This window comes from Balaenoptera physalus, assembly GCF_965194825.1.
Source record: "Balaenoptera physalus genome assembly, chromosome: 5".
Classification (NCBI taxonomy): Eukaryota; Metazoa; Chordata; class Mammalia; order Artiodactyla; family Balaenopteridae; genus Balaenoptera; species Balaenoptera physalus.
In genome coordinates, this window is record NC_138884.1 from 1,081,191 (window position 1) to 1,107,342 (window position 26,152).

The 26,152-nt window shown below is 40.9% G+C and overlaps 1 long non-coding RNA gene across 2 annotated transcripts in view; it reads right to left on the reverse strand.

Moving 5' to 3' along the window:
• LOC309660827 overlaps positions 1-24,774 on the reverse strand; it is a 41,175-nt gene extending 16,401 nt beyond the window's left edge. Inside the window, exons 1-2 of one of the 2 annotated variants that reach the window (XR_014263652.1) lie at positions 20,170-24,774; positions 16,134-17,524 (exon numbers count right to left, since the gene is read on the reverse strand). This is a non-coding gene — a long non-coding RNA (uncharacterized lncRNA). Of the gene's footprint in view, positions 1-16,133; positions 17,678-20,169 lie in introns of those variants that run through there. The other variant, XR_014263653.1, reaches the window with a different exon arrangement.
• Between the last annotated feature and the right edge of the window lie 1,378 nt (positions 24,775-26,152).

A 26,152-nucleotide genomic window follows, 5' to 3' on the forward strand; every position in this document is an offset into this window, starting at 1 on the left:
AAGAGCTAACACCCATCCTTCTCAAACTCTTCCAAAAAATTGCAGAGGAAGGAACACTCCCAAACTCATTCTATGAGGCCACCATCACCCTGATACCAAAACCAGACAAAGACACTACAAAAAAAGAAAATTACAGACCAATATCACTGATGAATATAGATGCAAAAATCCTCAACAAAATACTAGCAAACAGAATCCAACAACACATTAAAAGGATCATACACCACGACCAAGTGGGATTTATCCCAGGGATGCAAGGATTCTTCAATATATGCAAATCAATCAATGTGATACACCATATTAACAAACTGAAGAATAAAAACCATATGATCATCTCAATAGATGCAGAAAAAGCTTTTGACAAAATTCAACACCCATTTATGATAAAAACTCTCCAGAAAGTGGGCATAGAGGGAACCTACCTCAACATAATAAAGGCCATATATGACAAACCCACAGCAAACATCATTCTCAATGGTGAAAAACTGAAAGCATTTCCTCTAAGATCAGGAACGAGACAAGGATGTCCACTCTCACCACTATTATTCAACATAGTTCTGGAAGTCCTAGCCACGGCAATCAGAGAAGAAAAAGAAATAAAAGGAATACAAATTGGAAAAGAGGAAGTAAAACTGTCACTGTTTGCGGATGACATGATACTATACATAGAGAATCCTAAAACTGCCACCAGAAAACTGCTAGAGCTAATTAATGAATATGGTAAAGTTGCAGGATACAAAATTAATGCACAGAAATCTCTTGCATTCCTATACACTAATGATGAAAAATCTGAAAGAGAAATTATGGAAACACTCCCATTTACCATTGCAACAAAAAGAATAAAATACCTAGGAATAAACCTACCTAGGGAGACAAAAGACCTGTATGCAGAAAACTATAAGACACTGATGAAAGAAATTAAAGATGATACCAACAGATGGAGAGATATACCATGTTCTTGGATTGGAAGAATCAACATTGTGAAAATGACTCTACTACCCAAAGCAATCTACAGATTCAATGCAATCCCTATCAAATTACCAATGGCATTTTTTACGGAGCTAGAACAAATCATCTTAAAATTTGTATGGAGACACAAAAGACCCCGAATAGCCAAAGCAGTCTTGAGGCAAAAAAATGGAGCTGGAGGAATCAGACTCCCTGACTTCAGACTATACTACAAAGCTACAGTAATCAAGACAATATGGTACTGGCACAAAAACAGAAACATAGATCAATGGAACAAGATAGAAAGCCCAGAGATTAACCCACGCACCTATGGTCAACTAATCTATGACAAAGGAGGCAAAGATATACAATGGAGAAAAGACAGTCTCTTCAATAAGTGGTGCTGGGAAAACTGGACAGCTACATGTAAAAGAATGAAATTAGAATACTCCCTAACACCATACACAAAAATAAACTCAAAATGGATTAGAGACCTAAATATAAGACTGGACACTATAAAACTCTTAGAGGAAAACATAGGAAGAACACTCTTTGACATAAATCACAGCAAGATCTTTTTTGATCCACCTCCTAGAGTAATGGAAATAAAAACAAAAATAAACAAGTGGGACCTAATGAAACTTCAAAGCTTTTGCACAGCAAAGGAAACCATAAACAAGACGAAAAGACAACCCTCAGAATGGGAGAAAATATTTGCAAATGAATCAACGGACAAAGGATTAATCTCCAAAATATATAAACAGCTCATTCAGCTCAATATCAAAGAAACAAACACCCCAATCCAAAAATGGGCAGAAGACCTAAATAGACATTTCTCCAAAGAAGACATACAGACGGCCACGAAGCACATGAAAAGATGCTCAACATCACTAATTATTAGAGAAATGCAAATCAAAACTACAATGAGGTATCACCTCACTCCTGTTAGAATGGGGATCATCAGAAAATCGACAAACAACAAATGCTGGAGAGGGTGTGGAGAAAAGGGAACCCTCTTGCACTGTTGGTGGGAATGTAAATTGATACAGCCACTCTGGAGAACAATATGGAGGTTCCTTAAAAAACTAAAAATAGAATTACCATATGACCCAGCAATCCCACTACTGGGCATATACCCAGAGAAAACCGTAATTCAAAAAGACACATGCACCCGAATGTTCATTGCAGCACTATTTACAATAGCCAGGTCATGGAAGCAACCTAAATGCCCATCAACAGACGAATGGATAAAGAAGATGTGGTACATATATACAATGGAATATTACTCAGCCATAAAAAGGAACGAAATTGTGTCATTTGTTGAGACGTGGATGGATCTAGAGACTATCATACAGAGTGAAGTAAGTCAGAAAGAGAAAAACAAATATCATATATTAATGCATGTATGTGGAACCTAGAAAAATGATACAGATGAGCCAGTTTGCAGGGCAGAAGTTGAGACACAGATGTAGAGAATGGACATATGGACACCAAGGGGGGAAAACTGCGGTGAGGTGGGGATGGTGGTGTGCTGAATTGGGCGATTGGGATTGACATGTATACACTGATATGTATAAAATTGATGCCTAATAAGAACCTGCAGTATAAAAAAACAAACAAAACAACTAATACTAAACTTTCATTGGGTTATTTGTATGGAAATATGTTAATATAAATGTTTCAGACATTACATGAAATTCCTAAAAATCTTATATTTGTATTTGTAAGGAAATATGTATGGAAATATGTTAATATAAATGTTTCAGACATTACATGAAATTTCTAAAAATCTTATATTTGTATTTGTATGGAAATATGTATGGAAATATGTTAATATAAATGTTTCAGACATTACATGAAATTTCTAAAAATCTTATATGTTCTGGTATAATGTTATAAGTAATAATCCTAGTTATTACTTTAAAATGTATATCTCAGAAATAACTAATTTTCTTGTCAACTGCATTATTATGAACTTTCACCAAATCTTTTACCGTGGTCATTTTTAAGTCTTTTGTCATTTACAGACAGTTCTGGGTGTACTCTGATGATTTTGCAAATATGTTTCTATAAAAGGGTTTCATCTTCAAGAAATTCATGGAAAAGACTCTGACAAGTACAGGTTTCTGGTAACTGACTGTACTGCTGAACTGAATGAATAAGCATTTTCAGAACTCTGATGAAAAACTGATGAACTCATAAAAGTGCTAACAAAAGATCAAGATGAAAAAAAACAATTAATTACATGGGACTGAGTGAACTGATGAGGATGAGTATAATTTTTGTGACTTTCTCTCTGAATTAAAAAAAAAAAAATCCCACAAGGACTCAGAGGCAAAGAATATACAAATCAATTTTCACTGCAAAGTAAAGGAGCTGTTACAGTGGAGGATTACTGGACTGAATGTCAATATTATGACATAGTATGAGTGTGTTTCATGTTTGGTAATTGCAATCATTGTTGCTTTTGTTGTGGTCATCCATGTACAATGCTTGGTGTCAGTCTATTTATCTCTTGTAAAAATAAAATACAGTGTGTGTGTGTGAAAAAAAAAAAAAAAAAAAAAAAAAAAACCACACACAAGATTACCCCCACCATAAAAAAAAAAAAAAAAAAAAAACAGAAATAGACTCACAGACATTGAAAACAACGTTATGGTACCAAAGGGGAAAGGTGGAGGGGAGGGATAAATTAGGAGTTTGGGATTGACATATACACACTACTATATAGAAAATAGACAAACAACAAGGATCGACTGTATAGCACAGGGAACTCTACTCAATATTTGTAATAAACTATAAGGAAAAAGAATCTGAAAAAGAAAGATATACTTATATGTATAATGAATCATTGTGCTGTACATCTGAAACAAACACCACATTGTAAATCAACTATTCTTCAATTAAAAGTAAAATAAAATAACATAGAAATGAAATCAACTTTACTGGCAGTGGAGAGGCATTGTGCAATATTAATTCAAAAACTCCACGAAATGTATTTCATATCTATCATAGTCAATGCATTATGATAAGAATTATAAAAAGAGAGCAGATTAAATATCCCAAACCCTAACAACTAGGAGTTTACAGGAAAGATATAATAAAAAATTATCTCTAATAGAAGATAGAAAATGATCATTGTGAAAATAAATATCATGGGATTTCAGAAAACATAGAGATTTTTGAAGATAAGGGGACACTGTATGAAGGGTGATGGTTTAAAGATATTAAAAGGAAAAATATATCTGTCACTAGGAGGAAGCTCATTCCAGGGGGAGGAAACAGCCCAGCGAAGGTGCTGAGGCGGGAAAGCAGGGTTAAAAACTTGAGAGTGAAGTTTGCCCGGAGTGCTCAGTCTGCAAGGGCAGCAGTGAACCGCACACTCAGCGAAGCAGGTCCAGGCCTCCACCTCCTTTGCAGGTGCCTTTTATGCCTCAGATAACGGGACACACACTATGCATGTCAGCTGGAAAATCATATTATCATAACTGACTGAAAAGACTAATCTGACAGGCTGTGTGGTGTGAAAGAGAAATATGATCGCTTGGTAGAAGACGTTCATGAATAAGGTAATATATACACACTACTATATATAAAGTAGATAATCAACAAGGACCTGCTGTATAGCACAGGGAACTCTCCTCAATACTCTGTAATGACCTATACGGGAAAAGAATTTGAAAAAGCATGGATATAGGTATATGCATAACTGAGTCACTTTGCTGCACACCTGAAACTAATACAATATTGCAAATCAATTATAATATAAAACCAAAATTAAATTTAAAAAAAGTAAAATTGATGGAGCTTCACAACTAACGGGGTCTATCAGGCAAAAAAGAGGGGGACAGAAGAGTCGAACATTAACATTCCAGCGGAGTGGTGTAATCAAAGAATGTTCTAGGAAGATCAAACTGGACGAAGGGTACAAACAGAGTGATCAAGGAAGACAGAAAAGTGAGTGATGGAGAGATGCTGACAGATGCAGGGCCTGACAGAGTTCTGAGTGGATGGTGACAAGAGGAAGGGAGGTGAGGCTCTAAAACACAGTTCAAGACAGGAATGAACAAGAGCTGATGTTACGACGAATCTCATGAATGGAAGTCACAGAGTCAAGGGCAGATCTAAGGTTTAAAGCTGGAGGAGTTCGTGGTCCACCGACAGCAGTAAGGCACGTACTATAAGGAAAAGTTTGTTTTAAAATGGGAAAAAGATAAATTTGGGCAGGTGGAGTTGCAAAACGCAGCCACCATTAACCTCAATCGAGCCTTCCTAAAGCTATTGTTACACTGATACACTTTCCTTTTCAACATTGTAAGACACACCGAGCCTTCCATTTCAGATTTTCAGTTTCTCAGAAACTCTGCAGACATTTGATACTTCTAAATATTTTCGAGTAACCATTAGCTTATGTGTTTCATCTTGTTGCATACTACTGTAGCAGAAGTAGAGAGATCAAAGAATCATATTGGTCTAACTTTTCTGTGCTTTAACGTTCTGGTTACATAGGAACCAGAAATCACAGTCACAGCCGAAATGGATCCTCAGACATTCCACAATGTCCTATTTGGCCACTGGTATGAAGACCCAGCAATAAAGAGTCTAAAAACATCTGAAAGTTACTTACTTCAGGAAAAGCTGGCAGGTGACTTTGATCTTACTGTTTCAGTAATATGAACCAACACAGACAGTCATATAAAGGGCAAACCAATTAAGGTTGTTTAATGAGTAAACCAAATAAAACTATCAAATACCAGATTATTAGAAAAATAATCAGAGAGAATGATATAGAGTCAAATATAAGTGGGAAGAAATTTCCTGCTGAGTTTTTAAAAAATAGTTAATCCAATTCTTAAGCCATACTTAAACGGCCTCGGAAAACAGATATTATCTAGTCTATGCCCTAAACTACAAAAGAAACCATAACTAAGCACATGAAGACTGATGCTCTCCAACAAAATAACTTGCTCATAGAAATTATAAAGAACCAAGTATCCCAGTGATATTATGACTTTAATGGTAGGAAAAGCAAAATAGTTCAGAAGATCAAGGAATAAATATAGTTAAGGTTAGGGTTAGGGTTATTTTTCACACTATAATCTGTTGTCTGCTGGCTCCTACAAATCCCATGTTATGTCTGAAGATGTATTAATCTAGGCAAGATATTTCCCCTATGAATAAGGTTAGCAATGCTTCTCTCATTAATAAAGACTCAAAAATTAATATGAGTTTCAGAGTTTTAGAAGAGATATTTTCCAACTCACTATAATTTTTAAATTTAAAAATTTAAAGATAGTATGTATTAATTGGTCAGTTCTATACGATATATTTATCAACAATTAATATGACACAGTTAAATAACAGAGCAGACATAGAAAGATTGGCCAATTTGGGTAAAAAAAAATAGTTTTTTATGAGAAATAATATTTTTTCCACCAATAAAATGACTTGCCTGAGTAAAATAAATGAATCTCCATATTAAGATCATACGGGGTGTGTGTGAAAATGATTCCTGAACCAAATATTCGAAATCTTATTAGGAAAGAGGATTAGCTTAAGATGGGTGTAACAATTCAGAGTCTGCAGAAGAAACCAGGAAACTTAACCATGGTTTTATTCATTGGAGAAATCTCTTCAGAATCTGCCTAAGGGTTGAAACAGGCTCCATGAAATGCACCGGGGAACTCGGTCCCCAGACAGGCCCTTCTCGAATTACACAGAGCAACTGCTGTAGACTTGACCACAAAAAAAGACCAAGCACTCCAAAATGCTCCACGCGGGACAACCTGCTTGCATTCCTGCTAGATTAAACAATATGTCCCCGCACCGGACCAGATGGAGTTTTTTCATAACATCAAACCCCAAATCCAAAAACTTTCAGCATCCAGACGTTTAGTTCAAAATCTCCCCTAATTGTTGACAACACAGCAGCTGCCAGAAGCTCAAACCTGACCAAGAGAGCATTTTCCATCCTCCTACCGCAAAGAGAGTGAGGAAAGGAGATCTTCCCTGCCCACAACTATCTGATTTGGCTCGGATTTGGAGGAAAGTTGGGGGAAGGGGAAAGGGAAAAGAACAAAATATTTTGGCTACGCTGAGATAATGGGAAAGTCCCTTAACCAGCCCTCTGAGTCCTGACCGGTTTCTCATCTTTGTCTGGGGTAAGAGAGCAGCCAGGACGTATGAATCTTATTTTTAGTTTGATTCTTTGGAAAGCGTTGTATTCCACCACCTTCAACAAGTTCAGGGAAACGATAAAGAGTAAATAAACAGTTTAGGAGCAGGCTGGCCAGCTTCTTAGAAGAAATGAACTGGATGAAATGGATGATTTATTTCTCACTTTTCTAAAACAAGAAGTAAAATAGAAAACATTGAACTCCATCTAGGCAAAAAGCAGATTCAGCTGAAGCCACGGCTGTCCAAATAATTCGGACTGGTGTGTGCCAACGGGCTCGACTTTTATACTCTCTTCTGATTTATTAAGAAGAAGGAGAGGCAGGGATCATTATGGTGATTAGAACAAGCTTCAGAAACATTCTAGAGTCACAGTCTCTAGCCCACTGATTAGGCTACAGCTCAGAATCTGTACGAACACGTTGAGGAGCACAGAAAAGGTCTAACCCTCCCATAGCTACGATGGCCTCAGCATAGAAAGACTTCCCAGAAACCTACAAGTCCCGCAGTTTGGCAGACAGATTTGCCAGGACATGTGTCATGGTTAATGAGCTCCAAAGAGAGGAAGTCAGTAGCGTGGGACTCACCTGACTTAGTAGCAGTTTAGCAGTTTAGGTCTAACCATTGTGCTGGACCCGAGGAGATCCCCATTCTCTGGGCAATTGCTGTCCTTTAATGATTAGGACCTTTAATGATGGAATGCAATGGAATAGGTACTAGCAGTAATCGATCCACAACATTTTGTGGGAACTGAGATATAAAAAAAACCAATGCATTCATTATTTCATGAAGAAATGGAGTCTTGACCTGTAAAAACGAGCCTGCATTGGCATTTATCTAACAAGACTCAGGAGCAGTAGACATCTAGATGAGAAAACACATGTTCACTGGTATAGAGATTCGTTCAAAATTCTGAGAGTTAAATGGAATATACAGAAAACATTCCACGTTACGTGGATGGACCTAGAGATGATCAGACTAAGTGAAGTCAGCCAGAGTCAAACATCATATGACATCGCTTATATATGGAATCTTAAAAAAAAAGAAAAGAAACAAATGGACTTATTTATGAAACAGAAACAGACCCACAGACATAGAAAACAAACTTACGGTTACCAAAGGGGAAAGTGGGGAACAGGGAGGGATAAATCAGGAGTTTGGGATTAACATATACACATGACCATGTACAAAATAGATAAACAACAAGGACCTATTGTATAGCACAGGGAACTGTGGTCAATATCTGTAATAACCTATAAGGGAAAAGGATCTGAAAAAAATACGTATATATATATAACTGAATCACTTTGCTGTACACCTGAAACTAACACAATATTATAGATCAACTACACTTCATTTAAAAACAAACAAAACAAAAACAAAGAAAGAAAGAAAGAAAACATCCCATGCTGGTAAGCAAGATTGCAAAACAGGTTGCCAATTCTTCCATCTCTATCTGCACACCGTTTGCAATGTGACTTGATGAGGGGTGGATTCTATTTCTTTACCCATTAAATCTGGGCTTGGCCACGTGACTTGCTTTGGCCACTGCGACGTTACCAAGTGTGACAGGAGCAGAAGGTTGAAAGTTGCTTTCACTTTTCACGTAGGAAGAAGAGGTTAACCTCTTAAGCCCGAGTCACACCCGCCCCATGCTGACAGCCGGCACCAGTGGTCACCAGCATCAACCACCAGCTACGTGATGAGTCCACAGAGACCAGCCAGACCCTCCTTGACCTGCCAGGTGACTGCAACCACATAGACGAGCCCAGGTGAAACCAGAGAAAACCTCGGACTCGTAGAATAGTGAGCTAAGAAATGATTGTTCCTTTAAGACCCCAAGTTTTGGGTCTGATCGGTTACACTGCCAAAGCTGATAGTTGACATGCTATAGAAGATGTCATAGAACAGTCAGTGTTCCTAAAGGTGAAAAAAAAAATGCATACCTGACTCTAGCGAGTTCCACAAGGAAAGGTGCCATTAAATAAAATAGTAAACAGTTCCTAGACCCTCCAGGAGGGCAAGATGACTAGACTTTGGAGCCAGAAACAGTCTAAATTGCCCTGCAGAAACTTTATCCTGGGTACACCGCTGCCCGGACCACAGGGACCAGCCACACAAAACTGCACCTGTCACTTTGGACACGGAGCCCTGGATGCTGTTGGTAGGACCCCTGCCGCTTTTGGAGAAAGGGCAAGTGCTGGCCCTCAGCACGATGCATCCCATATGTCACCTCTTTATTTGCATCACTGGCTTCCAGATGAAAGTCTCCAGTGGGTCTGTGTGTTTTGCAGAGTCAGGGAATATGCCTGCCCTCCAGGAATAGAGCAGGGTGGCGGGGAGCGAATCTGTGGCTTTGACCTTGTGGAAGAATGAGCTTATAAATTAAGAAACGCCCTCAAAGAAAGGGTTCAAAAGTGCTGGACAGCCAAAGGTAACTTACAAATGCCCTTCAGTGTCTGCTCCTTCATATACAGATGTTTCTTTCTCACTTACATATGCAAACAACCAGAAGAAATACATTCCTCTTAATGTCATGTAACCATCATTGTATGGCCAATGAAAACTGCCATACACCGTCCCCAAGGGAGACACTACCAGCTCTCATCCACACAGCAAATAGAGCCAAGTCCAGGATCTCTGAATCACGCCTTTTCTCTTCTGGTTCCACCATGATCCTCTCTTGTTGCTCGATATTCTATAAACTACGGGTCAGGATGTAATGCTTCCCACCATCAAAACATCCTATAAACATGTAAAAGAGAGAGAGGTCGAGAGGGGAGACATTAGAATAGTCACATGTGTACATGACACGCGAAAGAGGGGAAGGTATAGATACTGCAAGTGGCCACGAGGCTGCACTTAGACTTTTAAACATGTCTTCTTCTTTCTCTGAACCACGTTGCCTTTGCCCTCAGCTGGCTGCTCAGTAGATTCGGGTCCTTTACCAAGTGAAATAACCCAGAAATAACCCGTATTTCTCAGCGATCGGAGGGCAGAGGTCCCACCTCTACGCTGTAATCTTTTATTAATCTTCATCGTTGGACGTGACCGTCTCATGGCACGTCCTGTGTTCTGGACACAGTTCTCCCTGACCTGTTACACACCAGTCACACTAACAGGCCACAGGAAGAAAGTCCCTTTGGGGGACAACTTTAGCAGGAAGTAATTAGGTAGTAGAGGACAAAGCCAGTCCACTCTGCCCATCGCCATGAACTTGGGATCCCTTCCTTTGGAGCCTAGTGAGAGATCAGCAAACTGCTTCTTAAAAAGGGAGATAGGAAATATTTTAGACTAAGAGACAAAGTCAAAGATATAATGTAGATATTTGCATAAGCATTTAAACTAATATCACTGTATAGCACAGGGAACTCTACTCAATATTTTGTAATAACCTATATGAGAAAAGAATCTGAGAGAGAATACATATATATATATATATATATCCGGAAACTAACATAACATTGTAAATCAACTCTACTACCATCATAAATAAATAAATAATAAAAAGAAAATTAAAACATGCAAACCCATCTTAGCTCAGGAGCTATAAAAAATATAAATAAAACACAAAAGCAAGCCAGCGACCGGCTTTGGCTCCCAGGGCTATAATTGGCTGACCCCTAGTCTAGGTTATACCAGGTATTTTGGGCACATGGAATTATTTTGGCATTGGTCACCGAGTCCAGACTTCAATGAACAGTGCAAACAGTTAGAACCACTCCCAGTCCTGGTATGTGAACCCGTATCAGTAACTTCAATCTAGTTTAAGATGCAGCGTCTCTCCGGACCTGACACCATAGACTCTCTCCCACACCTCAACTCGAGGCTCTTGTTATGCGAATCAGCAAAGCTGCACAAACCTCGTGTGTGGGAGCCTTGTCCTACTAGGCTTTATTCCCTAAATGCCTCTACACCATCCCAGGGCACTGATTCTAGTTCCAGGTCTGAAGATGTGGCAGGGTTTTTAGGGAAATGGTATTGTTGGGAGAATCTTCCTTCCCCTTTCAAGTCTGCTCCTTTAGGCAATGTTCTTCTGGGCTCATCGAGCAGGGCAGGAAGCGTCCCATTGCACCAGAGAGGAAGGGCACTTCCTGTGCCAGGCCACTGTCACTACTTGAGCAGAAAGAGGGTTTACCAAGCACTCTTAGTTACCTCCTCCCTCTTCCAGGAAGGCCTGGCGTCAGCATCGCGAAGCACAAAGGGCCCCGAGTTCACGGCAGGCAAAGTCCCCCTTGAGACAGCCCTCCTGCCCCCAGGGCAGACCTGCCCACAAACCCCCAGACTCTCCTTGCCAGAGCCAGACCTCAGGTGCCATGGCCAGACCTTCTGCCCCTGCATCCACAGGTGACTCTGACCTCCTCTCCCACGCCTTGCCCCCCCCCACTACCCAGGGCCAAAGGATCCTGCTTCTCTGCGTCACGGGCTCGGACAAGTGGTCAGATTGGCAAAGTCTGGGGTGTATTTTTGTACCCTCAGTCATTAAAGAAATATTAGAACAGCTGTTGTCTGGTTTCCACCCTGAGGAGCTGCAGGCTTAAGCTGCTCGATGCTTCTGGGAAGACAAGCACAATCACCAGTTTCAAAAATGACCTGTCCAGAGCATTCAGCAAAGATGTGGGAGCGCCAGAGTTCTCTTGAAGCTGCCTGCTCCAGAGGGCAAGCCCTGCCCAGCGCACTGCAGAGCCGCGGGTGCAGGCGATGGAACGCCAGACACAGGGCAGGAAGGTGCAGGGTCCTGCAAAAGTGAGAGCGCAGGACGGCTGACAATGAGCAACAGAAATTCCACATTTCAAACAGGAGAAGATGATAGATGCTGGATGGGGAGTGGAGAGAAGGGAGGCCTCCTGCACTGCTGGGGAGAACGTAAACTGCGGCAGCCGCTGTGGAGAACAGTGTGGAGGGTCCTCAGAACACTAACAATAGAGCTACCATGGGATCCAGCAATCCCACTCCTGGGCATGTATCCGGAGAAAACCATAATTTGAAAAGAGACATGCACCCCAATGTTCATTGCAGCACTATTTACAATAGCCAGGACATGGAAGCAACCTAAGTGTCCATCGACAGAGGAATGGATACAGAAGATGTGGTACCTATATACAGTGGAATACTATTCAGCCATAAAAAGGAATGAAATAATGCCATTTGCAGCAACATGGATGGACCTAGAGATTGTCATACAGAGTGAAGTAAGCCAGACAGAGAAAGATAAGTATCATATGATATCGCTTATATGTGCAATCTAAAAAAAATGACACAAATGAATTTATTCACAAAACAGAAACAGACTCACAGAATTTGAAAATAAACTTACGGTTACCAAAGGGGAAAGCTGGGGGAGGGATAAATTAGGAGTTTGGGATTAACACATACACACTACTATGTATAAAATAGATAATCAACAAGGGCCTACTGTATAGCACAGGGAAGTCTACTCCGTAATCCATAATAACCTATAAGGGAAAAGAACTTGGAAAAAAAAAAAAAAAAAAAAAAAAAATATATATATATATATATATATATATATTAACTGATTCACTTTGTTGTACCCCTGAAGCTAACACAACATTGTAAATCAGGTATACTCCAATAAAATAAATAAATAAACAAACAAATTCTTGGCTACCAGTCAAAAGGAAAAAAAAAAAAAGGCAGAAGAGAGAGGCTTACAGGAGACAGAGGGGCTGAGAGTTAAAAAGAAAATTAGGAGAAAATTGACCTCAAAGATCTCAAGCAAAGGGAGAAATTCAAAAAAAGAAGGCTGGGAGAGGTGTTAACAGTAGTTCAGAGGTCAAGAAATATATACATTTCTTAGAAGTCAGCAATTAGGGGGATAGAGGCAACCTCCACTGCCAGGTAAAGTCACAGGGAAGCCATATTGCAGTTGGTGGGGAAGAGAATATAAAATGGGTAAATGGGTACAAATACCAGGCACTTCCCTAACAGAGGGCAAAGTGAGAACGGTATCTAGAGATGGACAGAGATCCCAGGAAGGGCTCTTTGTATTTAATCTGGAAGAAATCTAATCAAGTTTAGTTGTCGTTTCCTTTGTGAAGAAGAAAAGTGACCCTCTCGGATTTCTGAGGGCAGGATGGAGCGAGTCGGGATCTTAAGGAAGGAATGGAAGCTTTGCAATGAAAAGGGCATCAGCTGGGGCCATGCATAGGCATTTTTTCCAGCCGCGCTGAGATTCACGCTAAGGCGTCCTTCTAGAGACTCAAAGGCAACCATCATCGAAACACAGAGGTTGGAGTCACAGTAAGAATGTAGCACAAAGACAAGGAAGCAGGAACTTTGAGGTGATGGTCAGGGGTCTTCTAAGTCATGGACCAACGATCCAAGCTGGGTTTGTAAGAAAGTGACCTGAGGGGGTTGCTAGGTAATAAGGGGGTTCCGAGAGCCTAGAAACTTCTATGAAAAAAAGTTTGCATATAAATGAAAGTTTTTCATCCAAACACCTATTAAAGAGGGCAGAGCGCAAAGCATTTGTTGCAAAGAAGACAATGAAGGGACAGAGAAGGATGAGGGCAGATCGGATTAACACCGAGACTTGAAAGTTGCTTATTTGAAACACAGAAGATGGAAATAAAGGGCCCTGGTGATTCTTCCTCTAAGGAAGGGCACTTGTTCCAGACTCTGAAATTACACAGTGCATCACTTTCTGCGAGGTCAGTGCCTTAATAAAGAAATAAAGGATTCTCTAACTTCTCCAGAGATAATGTGTAAACAGATGTCCCTCTGGGGGCTGCGTGTATTGCGTAGACAGCAGAGCAGATTGGGGGGTGTCACGCTGCAAGGCCTGGTGGGAGAGGCGACGTTATTATCATGGACCACGAAAAAGGCCTCGTGATCTCTGAACATACAGAGAATATTAGACTGTGAAAGTAAAGCTGCTTCCAAATCATGCATCCATTCCCTCAGTCACTATTTACTGACTTTTCCCTAAATACCAGGAACTATGCTAGGCATTTGGAATGTAATTATGAGCAAAAATGTGTACATTACCACTGTCTGGGGAGCCCCCAGCTGAGCTGGGAACGCACGGCCACCACACGCTGACATCAGGTGATCACACAGGGTAGCAAGTGCCCGGAAGGGGAAGGACAGACCTGCAGACCCAGGAGGAGCTGCCCAAGGCTGGGGCTCAGCAAGCCTCGCAGTGGAAGTCGTGCCTGCATGCAAGTCTGCAAGGCGAGTTCGAGAAGTGAGGACCTGCAGGACCGACAGAAATCAAGGGTGTGGGGCAGGTCAGGGACCTGAGGCAGAAAACGCCCTGGTGAGTTCCAGCAACGGGAAGAGGGCTGGAGGCTGGAGGGAAAGAGGAGCTCCTGAAGGGAGGGAAGCCCAGACTGCGTCATCAACCCGCCTTAGAGCCACAAGACTGAAAAAGCCTCCCCACCCCAAGTTAACAATCCATGGACGCTTTTGAGCAGGAAAACGACGTAATCAGATTTTGTTTGACCAATCAATCTGTCTGTGGAATGTATTGAAGGGGAAAAGGTCATCTCGACAGGGGGATTGTCGCTGAGACCAAGAGAACGGCATGCAGACGGAGAAACATAGGCGATTTAAGACGTGTGTGAGCACAGAGATTGGAAATTCAAGGTGGGAAGAGGGAGATGGGGTGGTACTTCCTCCCTCAGTTTCTAGCTCTCGCGACTGGATATAATATATAATATAATAAAGTATCCAATATTAATATGATTAATCATAATATAATTAATAACACATTAATATATAATAAGAGCCTAGATAGAAATGTGAGACTGGGATAAACCAGATTTTAGGGGGAAAAAATCATGATTTTTTTTTTTAAGGCGTGTTGAGTTTGAATTGCCTAAAAATGAGATATTTAAGAAGCAATTGACTCTCGTTGTCTACAGGTATACATCTGGGAGTCATTAGTTGCATAAAAGGTGTGTGGAGCCATGAGCGTGGACACGATTTACCTGTGGGACCAGAGTAGAGGGTGCGAAAAGAAAAGGGCTGGAACGAAGGCTTAAATGTAACATGTAAAGCTCAGAGGAAGGAGGAAGTCACCTTCCTAAAGGGATTGTGCAAACAGCATCCGGAGGATAAGGGGAAGTGGGACCCGTGTCCAGGAAGCCCAGGAAGCAGGTTCCAGATGGCAGGGTTGCCTGAGAGGTGCAGCTTCCCCTTCCAGGTCAGGGAAGGTGCAGACAGAAAATATCCACCGTGTTTGGTGACCTGGCCCCCGAAGGGGGTTTTATGAAGATACTCTTCATGAGGGGATGGAGCCAAAGTCGGAGTGCAGGGTGTGAAGGACTGAAAAACAGAGACTCGGAAGGGCTGGCAGCGGGATTTCTTTGAGGAGTTGAGCCAAGAAGGTGGCAGAAGAAAGATGGAACGGCGCTTGGTCTGCCCCAGAGAAGGGGTCTCATCCAATGCCTTTTTTATTGTATACGGTTAAAAAGTGAAATGTAACAGAGCGTTTAAAATCGGATGATCTCACATAAAACCCCAGCTGTCCTTGAAATGTCGACTCATCTCACCGCACAGGTTTACAGCACTAGCTCTCGTTTGCCAAAAGAAAACCTGAGGCTGGGGATTTAGCTGACTTGCCCAACACGACAGCTCGGAAGCCAGGGCTGAAACCCAGCGCTGTCGACCCCGAGTCCTGCCGTCCTTTGCCTAATTCCGTTCTGTTGCCCAGGAAGCTCTCAGGATCACGGGGGGGCTCGTGATGCAATTCTGGAGTGACTGGAGGCCCCCAGTGACCCTGACCCTTAGCTGTGCAGGAGAAAGCAGAGCCCTGCAGTCTGGGCTGCTCTGGCCCTGCTTCTGCAGCTCCTGGGTCTGACATGTGCTCCCCCTTGATGCGTTTGAAAGAAAGCAGCGGGGATCCCTGGAGAGATTTCTCTCAGAAGCAGGGCCTGCAGATGTGCATATACACGGTCAGTCATGACTCACGAACTGCTGAGAGTCAGAAAGAGCCAGGAATCCAGGGAGGAGTAAAGCACTCGGCCAGGCTCGCGTTTTGTACTCACGATGGCTGCCCTCCAAACGTCTGGTCTCCAGGATGGAAACCTCTTCCCTTAATTCCGTTATGGTCCTCAGTTTGGGGGAGCTACTGTTCCAGAGATCAATAAAACTCAACACGAAGGCTCTTCTCGGCCTCTGTCAGGGAAACTCTGAGTTACTCTCAGCTGTTCTGCTGTTGCTGTTGTGTTTCAAAGAACCCTGTTTCCTCTGATATTGATGTGATTCTTCCCGGTTATAAAGTAAATGTGTCATTAATGTAATTAACTAGAAAATAAAATGTTACTTTTCCTAAGCATCAGAACTTATTTTTGAAAAGCTCCATGTTTTTGTATATTGTGAACTCTGGACACAAAATAAAGAATTTTTAAATGTCTTTCTCCTTCAGGATTATTCGAGTGCTTCTTTATTTTCCTCCCTCTGTCCAACCTCCCCCGCCCTATTTGCCACAAGTCTGGAAAACACAGAAAAATATTACCTTGCCTCTGATTCGCAGGCTTCAGGAAATGTCTTGGAAATGGTAAACATTTATAAACATGCAATCAGTTTGAAATTTTCTGTCATCTTCATGAAAAGTTAAATCAAATGGTTTAACTTTATAGAAAAATACTTAACCAAAAAATAAATTCAACAGACATGAGGAGAAATGCCTTATTGTATCTTGAAAGCAAGAGTGGATGTCTATTAGTTTTGTGCCCTTCTGGGAAGATACCTACGTATTATCATCACAAGAAAATTTATCCTCCAAAATGAACAAATATATGTAAGGAATGCAAATTAGAACAAATTGTAGCTGGTGAACTAATAAATTATAAATGATTAAAACTATCTAATTAGATTTATGTATGCTTTTTTTTTTTTTACAAGCCACTATTTTCAGCTTTTTATTACTAACAACCAAATAGTATTTCTAACTGATATACCCTCAGAAAATTACCTGGACAATTTTTCTATTAATTTTTCTATTAGTGGCTTTGGGTAAACCAGTTTTTTCCCCAGTTTTCTTTACTTCAGACAGAGTTGAGGACAAGATCCTGGCTAAAAGAAACCAAACAATGTATATACCCAGAAAGAGATTACGTATGATTATGTATTTTTAAGGCAATGAAAGTAAAAATGTTTTTATTTCACATGACACAGTATTCGTTTTCCTCTGAAATACTTCCTCATAAACTAATTTATGACAACATAATAAAAAGTGCTTCTTCCATGACTTAAAGAATTGTATTTGAAAACATTTAAGAAAATAAATGCTATCCTTAAAATAAATCAAATTGTTATTTAAGACATCTAAGAATCAAGAAATAATACTCGCCTGCTGCTTCTTTGTGAGTTTCCTGAGCTTGATTTAAATACCAGGATGGTCACGGTCATGGTCTGGGCTCCTGGGAGTCTGGCCCTGGGATGGGGAACAGAGGTTAGGATGCAGGAGGCACATGAGGACGAGCCCTTGTGACCAACACCTGTGAAAGCCCACCTGCGGTGGGTGCCCTGCAGTCCCAGCAAAGGCCTGCGTGGGCCCCGGCAGGGCTGTGAGGCCCAGACGACCCTCCAAGCTCTCCCGACGGGGCGCGGGACCCAGAGGTTTAGCGTCATTGCATAGCCCCCCCAGGATGGGGACATGACCTTGAGCCCTTCAGACACAGCAGGTATCAGCTATGCCTCCCTCCCTACCCCTGTGGCTACATTTACATTTCATTCCTTTTTTTTTTTTTTTTAAATTACACTATACTAGGTGTGCTTTATTTATTTATTAATGGCTGTGTTGGATCTTCATTTCTGTGCGAGGGCTTTCTCTAGTTGTGGCAAGCGGGGGCCACTCTTCATCGCGGTGCGCGGGCCTCTCACTATCACGGCCTCTCTTGTTGCGGAGCACAGGCTCCAGATGCGCAGGCTCAGTAGTTGTGGCTCACAGGCCCAGTTGCTCCGCGGCATGTGGGATCTTCCCAGGCCAGGGCTCGAACCCGTGTCCCCTGCATTGGCAGGCGTATTCTCAACCACTGCGCCACCAGGGAAGCCCAACATTTCATTCTTTTTATCACAGCGATGCTGCCGAAACTCACGGAAAGAGGGATATGACGAGGACGCGTCTGGCTGGTGACGTTAAGAAAAAAGCCCCGTTCGGGTCAGGCAGCCCCTCTGGATCCACCGTCAGGGCCGTGATCCTGGGTGCACACTCGGCGGGCTCACCAAGTGTAAGCGTCCTCTGGCCACTTCCAGCAACTGTGGCACTTCAGCTGCACGTCACTAATTACTAGAGTAAGATCCATACCGTTTTTTTTTAACTCAGAATTTAATTTAGGCTTAGAATTCTCCCCTTCCCAGGATTTATCTCCTTCACGCTAGCTGCCTGCAGGCAAGGACGCTTGAGTGACCTTCTTTTCTTTTCCCTCTAGGTTGGCTTCTCCCCACCCATGGCCCCCGTGTGTCTGTTGCTTCTGATTCCTCCTGTTTTGGGTGGAAGGGGCGGGGAGATGTGAGAATCGGGGAGCGGTTTGGTTAGTAAGGAGCAAAGTTAAAGGAACAGGAACTTGGACCTGCCCGGCACTGAGCTGGTCTTGATTTCTTCTCAGCATCGCAGGTGTTTGAACCCGGAGAGCAGCTTCTGTGTGTGATACTGTGTTCTCTTTCCAAGTCCGCTCCCATCCAAAGTCTGAAGGCGATTCCTGGGACACAAGTAGCATGGTTTCCTCTGAGCTGCTAGATATGCTTCTCTACCCAAAGCCAAAGGTACTGACCCCATCACTCCAGTCGACCCTTTGGAAGGTGGAAATGGCAGCAAGCACACTCTCTCTCTACACACGGGCTACATCGGGTCCAGAGAAACTCTCTGGTGTGGATGCAAGTGTGGCTTCTGACCGCTGAGCCAAGCTCCCTCCCAGTCCTCTGCAGCCTCAGGCATGTGCAGTCGATCCCCAGACTCTGACTGGTGTCTGTGAACCTTCCCACTAGTCTTGAGGGAGACGTGTTTCCTTCCCTGTGGGAATTCACAGCACCCAGCATTCTCCAGAGAAAGACTTGGCTTCCAACATCTTCAGCCCTTGAGCTCCGACTGGACGTCCTGTCCTCTGAAGCAGTGAAGGGTCAGAGGTCCCGAGCCAGGTTTCTTCACCTCTTTCTCAAGTCTTGCGTGGATGGTCCAGCGTATCATTTGGGGAAATAGCGATACTCGCCATGATGCTTTTGTTGGTGATCTTTACGCCTCATTCAACGACGAGGCCCTAAGAGTGCTGTTTTCACAAGCTGCTCTACAACATTATACGTTCACAAGGTAGAAACAGAGCCGTACGTACTAATCAGCCAGGCTCTTATGACACACAAACGAAGCACAGCCCAACGCTCACCCTTTAGAGACTCTAAGGGAGACCTGGACTGAACGCCCTTGTAGGCCGAGTCTGCAGGCATCTCTGATGATACAGTCAAACCCTCTAGAGACTCTAAGGGAGACCTGGACTGAACGCCCTTGTAGGCCGAGTCTGCGGGCATCTCTGATGATACAGTCAAACCCTCTAGAGACTCTAAGGGAGACCTGGACTGAATGCCCTTGTAGGCCGAGTCTGCGGGCATCTCTGATGATACAGTCAAACCTTTCTTGAACAATTTAGGTCATTGACCTGACTCACAGAATTGCTTGTCAAATCAGACTCACAGGAACCAGAGATTTTATCTGATATCAAGCTTTACGAAATCATTCCAAAGATGCAGGCAAGCGAGAGGCTCAGAGAAAACAGAGAGACATCTGAGCCCTCCATGGCAGCTCCCCAGACGCTGGCTCAGAACAGATGAATTCTCCACGGGAGTTTCTCGGGGTTCCTCATACGGCTGGAACGTTTTAAATATGAAATAACTCCAGGGAGTGGCATTGCCTACATTACTCAGGAGGCCACATCTTGCGGATCCTGGGTTCTACGTTTCTAGGAAATCCTTAGCTAGGGGTTTCCTACTAACAGCAGCTCAGAGTCAAGGGCTTTTCTTCCTAGCAAATGACATTAGCCTATGACCCAGTGGTCAGGATGACCAGGAGATCAGAGAGCAGTCACCTACCTCCTTTTCTTTCTCCTGGGAGCACTTTCATCACCTGTAAAAGAGAGTAAGAAGATCTCAGACCATCTGCTTTAACTCTTTCCTCCCAGGCATTTAATGCTTAATGTACAAATGGGACGAAAAGAGTTGGCTTACCTCTAGGGTATAATTTATAACCTAGTGTAGTACAGATAAAACAGACATTCAAGGGTATTACACAAATGTAAGTGACTCATAGCATAAGCGCAGGAGAGGGTGCAGCATGTGGAGGGTGAGAATGAAATCATTCATCCAAGGCAAGATGGGGCACCATCGCCACAAAGAGACGGAGGTTGGGATCTCAAAACAGCACATACCGCATCCTCAGACAAGAAGTAGAGAACAGGCCAAAATAGATCAAGGTTAAGGCCAATGGGTTTTTTAATTATACTGTGGGTCAGCTATACACCACAGAGTTCACCACTTAGTGGATTTCTGAGAAGTTTAAACAAATGTTGATGACGCAAATAAATATGAAAAGGCCTCTTGGCAATTAGGCAGAAAAGGTAAAGAATGCTTTTACCTTAAAAGGTAAAAGAATACAAAGAGACCACCAGGAAACCCACATTTTCCTAAGGCTCTACCCTGAACTTTCTCTAGCATCTGTGCTTTAGAATTTCTACTGTCTTTTTCCATCTCTTCCTACTCTTCCAACTGCTATTCAATATGTTTTGAAGGCACTACCTAGAGCCTAGAGACACGGCAGGCTCTACAAGAGGGTTTTTGAAATAATTATATAAATATGCATAAAATCATTATTCTGACCTTAGATCTGTGCACTCCCTCTCACCTCTCTCTGAATATTTTTGAAGACATTAAGAATCAGAGTCCTATTCTGTCCTGCATTCTCCTTCTTGTTTACTTCAAAGCAATCACAGATGCATTTCTTGGAAATCGTAGTGATGCTCTTTTTTTAAATTTAATTTGTTTATTTATTTATTTTTATACAGCAGATTCTTATTCGTTATCTATTTTATACATATTAGTGTATATATGTCAGTCCCAATCTCCCATTCGTCATTCTTTCAATGACGTTTTATAGTTTTCGAGGGAGACATCTTGTACATCTTTTGTAGATTTATTTCCAGGAAATTGATATTTTTTATTGCTGTTATAGATGATACTTTTTTAAAAAGGATTTTGTTTTGGTAAATTGAAATAAAATTGATTTCTTTTCTTGACTTTATATCTAGCAACTTTCTAATTTACCTCTTAATTCGAATTTTCTGTAGATTCTTTTGGATTTTTTTTACTTCCCCGGTGGCCCAGTGGTTAAGAATCTGCCTGCTAATGCAGGGAACATGGGCTCGAGCCCTGGTCAGGGAAGATCCCAGATGCCACGGAGCAATTAAGTCCATGCGCCACAACTACCAAGCCTGCGCTCTAGAGCCCGTGAGCCACAACTACTGAGCCCACGAGCCACAACTACTGAAGCCCATGTGCCTAGAGCCCGTGCTCCGCAACAAGAGAAGCCAGTGCAATAGAAGCCCACACACTGCAACGAAGAATAGCCCCTGTTAGCTTCAACTAGAGAAAGCCCACATACAGCAGCGAAGACCCAACACAGCCAAAAATAAATTTAAAATAAATAAATAAATAAATAAATATTTATTTTTAAAAATAAATAAATAAATCCTGGTTTTAAAAAAATGATGATTTCTAAATGAAGTCTATTTTGTTTCTTCTTTTCCTTTCCTTATACCTTTTATTTATTTTATTTCCTTATTGTACTGGCTATGTCCTCCTGTAATGTATTGAATAGAAGTCTGAGATGTTAAATTTAAAACATTGAGAGCAGTCATTCTTATCTTGTTTCTGATCCCAATGGGAAAGCTTTCGAGATTTCACCATTTTGTATGATGTTTGCTTAGGCTGTTTTTGTTTTGTTTTGTTTTGTTTTGATTTTGTTTCTTTTTTCAGAAACTCTTAATAAAATTAATGCTAGTACTTTGTATTTTTAGTTTACCAAAAGTTTTTGGGAGGGTGGTGGTGGTGTGATGAATTGGGAGATTGGGATTGACAAGTATACACTGATGTGTATAAAATTGATGACTGATAAGAACCTGCTGTATAAAAAAATAAACTAAGTAAAATTCAAAAATTAAAAAAAAAGAACAGAAAAAAGTTTTTGTTCATTTTTCAATCATGAATGAATATTGAGTATATAAGATGATTTTCTTGCACCTGTTGAAATATCCATAACATTTTTCTTTATTTTATAGTATGTTGAATTATATTGGATGATTTTTTTTACTGTTAAATCAACCATCTTTCCTAGAATAATTCCAACTTTAATATAGGCATTATCTTTTTTATAAATCACTGGATTTGCTAAAAATTAGTTTAAAACTTTTTCATCATGAGTGAGTTGACCTGTGATATTCCTTTTTTGTACTGCCCTCGTCATGTTTTTGGCTTCATAAAATGAACGGGACAGTTTTAAAATTCTTCTGTTTTCTGGAAAAGTTTGTGTGAGATTAGAATAATTCCTCAAATGATTTATAAAATTCTCTGTGAAGACATAATTATAGGTTTGATTTCTGATTCTAGATAGATGGAGAACTATTCAGATTTTTGTACTTCCTTTTGTGTACATTTTAAGAATTTGTATTTTCCTGGGAATTTATCCATTTTATCAACATTTTCAAATTTATTGGCATAAAGTTATTCATAGTGTCATTTTATGATATTTAGAATGTCTGTAGGATCTATAGTGTTAGATCTCTCATCATTCCTGACGTTGGTTACTTCTGATGTCTCATTTTTCTCTTGTCAGTCTCAGTAGAAACTTATCAATTCTGTTAGTCTTTTCTAAGAATTAACTTTTAGTTTTATTCATCCTCCCTATTGTGCATATTTGTTCTATTTCATAACTTCAGCTCTTTATTATTTTCTTCTATTTTCTTGGGCTTAATTTGCCTTATCTTTCGAAGTTTTTGAGATGTATACTTAGATTAATAATTTGCAGCTTTCTTCTTCTCTAAAATATGCACTTAGAGCTGTAGATTTCCCTCCAAGCACAGCTCTAGCTGGTTTAATATGTTTTAATACATAATTATCCATTGTCTTCAGTTTCAGTTAGAATATTTTCTAATTACTGTAAGAAGGTTTCTCTTTGGCCCATGGGCTATTTACAAGTACATTTCTTACTTTTCTGTCCAAATATATGGGGATTTTCAAAGTATTCTTTTATCATTGATTTCTAGCACAATTACTCTGTGGAAGGAGAACATTTTTTTTTTTTTAATTGTGGTATAGTTGTTTTACAATGTTGTGTTAATTTCTACTGTACAGCAAAGTGAATCAGTTATACATATACATATATCCACTCTCTTTTAGATTCTTTTCCCATATAGGCCATTACAGAGTACTGAGAAGAGTTCCCTGTGCTATACAGCAGGCTCTTATTAGTTATCTATTTTATACATATTAGTGTATATATGTCATTCCCAATCTCCCAGTTCATCCCACCCTCAACCCCCCGCTTTCCCCCCTTGGTGTCTATACATTTGTTCTCTATATCTCTTTTAAAGATAATTTTCCAACACAAGGTCAAAGCTACATATTTGAAAGATAAAAATCTGTTTAAGAATAAAATCTTACTCAAAGTAAATTCTGTGAAAATACTTAACAGAAAAACCAGGTAATTCATTTTCTAAAAGATTTGCTCCCTGCTGTGTAATCGGTAAAGAAGTTACAAAAAAAGAAATGAAAAAATCTGACCCAGCAAAAATATCAGAGAGGAAAGGTGGTGAGTGTATTTCAAGATGAGCAAACTTAACTTAGAATGATCATATGTTAGATGAATGGATAAAGAACGAATGGCATACACACACATACACACACACACACACACACACACACACACACACACACACACAAATGGAATATTACTCAGCCATAAAAAAGAATGAAATAATGCCATTTGCAGCAACGTGGATGGACCTAGAGATTATCATACTAAGTGATGCAAGTCAGACAGAGAAAGACAAATACCACATGATATCACTTATATGTGAAATCTAAAATATGACACAAATGAACTTATCTACAAAACAGAAACAGGCTCACAGACATAGAAATCAAGCTTATGGTTACCAAAGGGGAAAGGTGGGGGGAGGGGTAAATTAGGAATTTGGGATTAACATATGCATATATATAAAATAGATAAACAACAAGGACCTACTGTATAGCACAGGAAACTACATTCAATATCTTGTAAGAGCTTATAATGGAAAAGAATCTGAAAAATAATAGATATATGTGTATTTATAACTGAATCACTTTGCTGTACCCCTGAAACTAACACCACATTGTAAATCAACTACACTCCAATATAAAATAAAAAGTTAAAAAATGACAACAAAAATAAAATAAAATAGATAACCAGCAAGGACCTACTGTAGAGCACAGGGAACTAGACTCAATATCTTGTAATGACCTATGATGGAAAAGAATCTGGAAAAGAATAGATATACATACGCATGTATAACTGAATCACTGTGCTGTACACCTGAAACTAACACAACATTGTAAATCAACTCTACTCCAATGTAAGATAAAAAGTTAAAAAATAACAACAAAAATAAAATAAATAAAATAAAATAAAATACGTAACCAGCAAGGACCTACTGTAGAGCACAGGGAACTAGACTCAATATCTTGTAATAACCTATGATGGAAAAGAATCTGGAAAAGAATAGACATGTATGTGTACATATAACTGAATCACTGTGCTGTACCCCTGAAACTAACACGACGTTGTAAATCGACTCTACTCCAGTTATATATATATATATATATATATATATATATATATGGGAAATCTCTACTGTCTAGGCCACCGGGTCCCTTACGGCAGCCCAGACTAAGACAACACTCATGCATGTCGTTTTCGGAATAAGAATTATCTCATTAATTACACACTCCCTCAAAGTTGCTCCTTCCTCACCAGCAACCCTCCTGTCTAGCATCTAACAGTGACACTGGTTATACAGAATCCACTAAGTTCAATAAATACAAATTTCAAACCTTAAAGAAGAAAAAAAAAAAAAAAGATTGCGAGCTGCCCTGACAACTGCTGGAATCCCGAGGGCCTGGCGGGGCGTAATAGCACTTCCCCTTCCCGCTGTGAGCCGGCTGATAAGGCCCCGCCAAACATCCTCCTTATCAGAGGGACCAGATGCCTTCCTGCTTCTCCCTGGGCAACAGGCTTCAGCTCCCGCCAGCCCACAGAATTACTCAGCCCGCTGTCCACATTCTACCCGGAACCAGGGGCTCCACTTCTAGATGCCGCACGCCTGCGTCCCATGGGCTCTGCGTGATGAGAGGGGCCCTGCCCCCTGGCCTGAGTGTACCAGTGACTCACAAACTGCTTTTGGTCTCCTGCGTCCAATGTCAGGGGTGTGTGTTCAGCCATCCCTGAAAGTCCAGGGCAGGAGTCCCCCACACACACCAATGGGGTGAATGGGACGGGAATAAGGCACCTTCCCTTCCCTCCCACCATGAGGATTCTGACCCCCAGACTTGGGGAAGCAGCTAAACTAGAGCTTGACTCCCTCTGCTTCCCACGCGTGCACCCCACCTGGACACCGCTTAATACTCTCTCCAGCGATGTGCATTCTAGTGCAAACAACAAGAAGAAAAGGGTCCTCCAGACCCCAGACCCTACCTTGATGTAGACTGCAGTGAAGATGTTAAACAACATTTTTTTATTATTATTTTGCTGTAGGTCTATAAAACCGAAGTTTGAGTTACAGCAGGAAATATAACTGCCAGGAGACAAAGCCTTTTGCATCTTTCACCAGCCCTTTTTCCTCCTCTTTGCAGATGCTAATGAAAAACCTATGTATATTCAGGATTCTTGGTAGCAGCAGAATCAGAAAAATGAAGATAATTTGTATGTGTTGAATATTCAGTAGAAATAGATATAAACTTCCTAACAGTCTTCTAAGTCTTCTTTTTC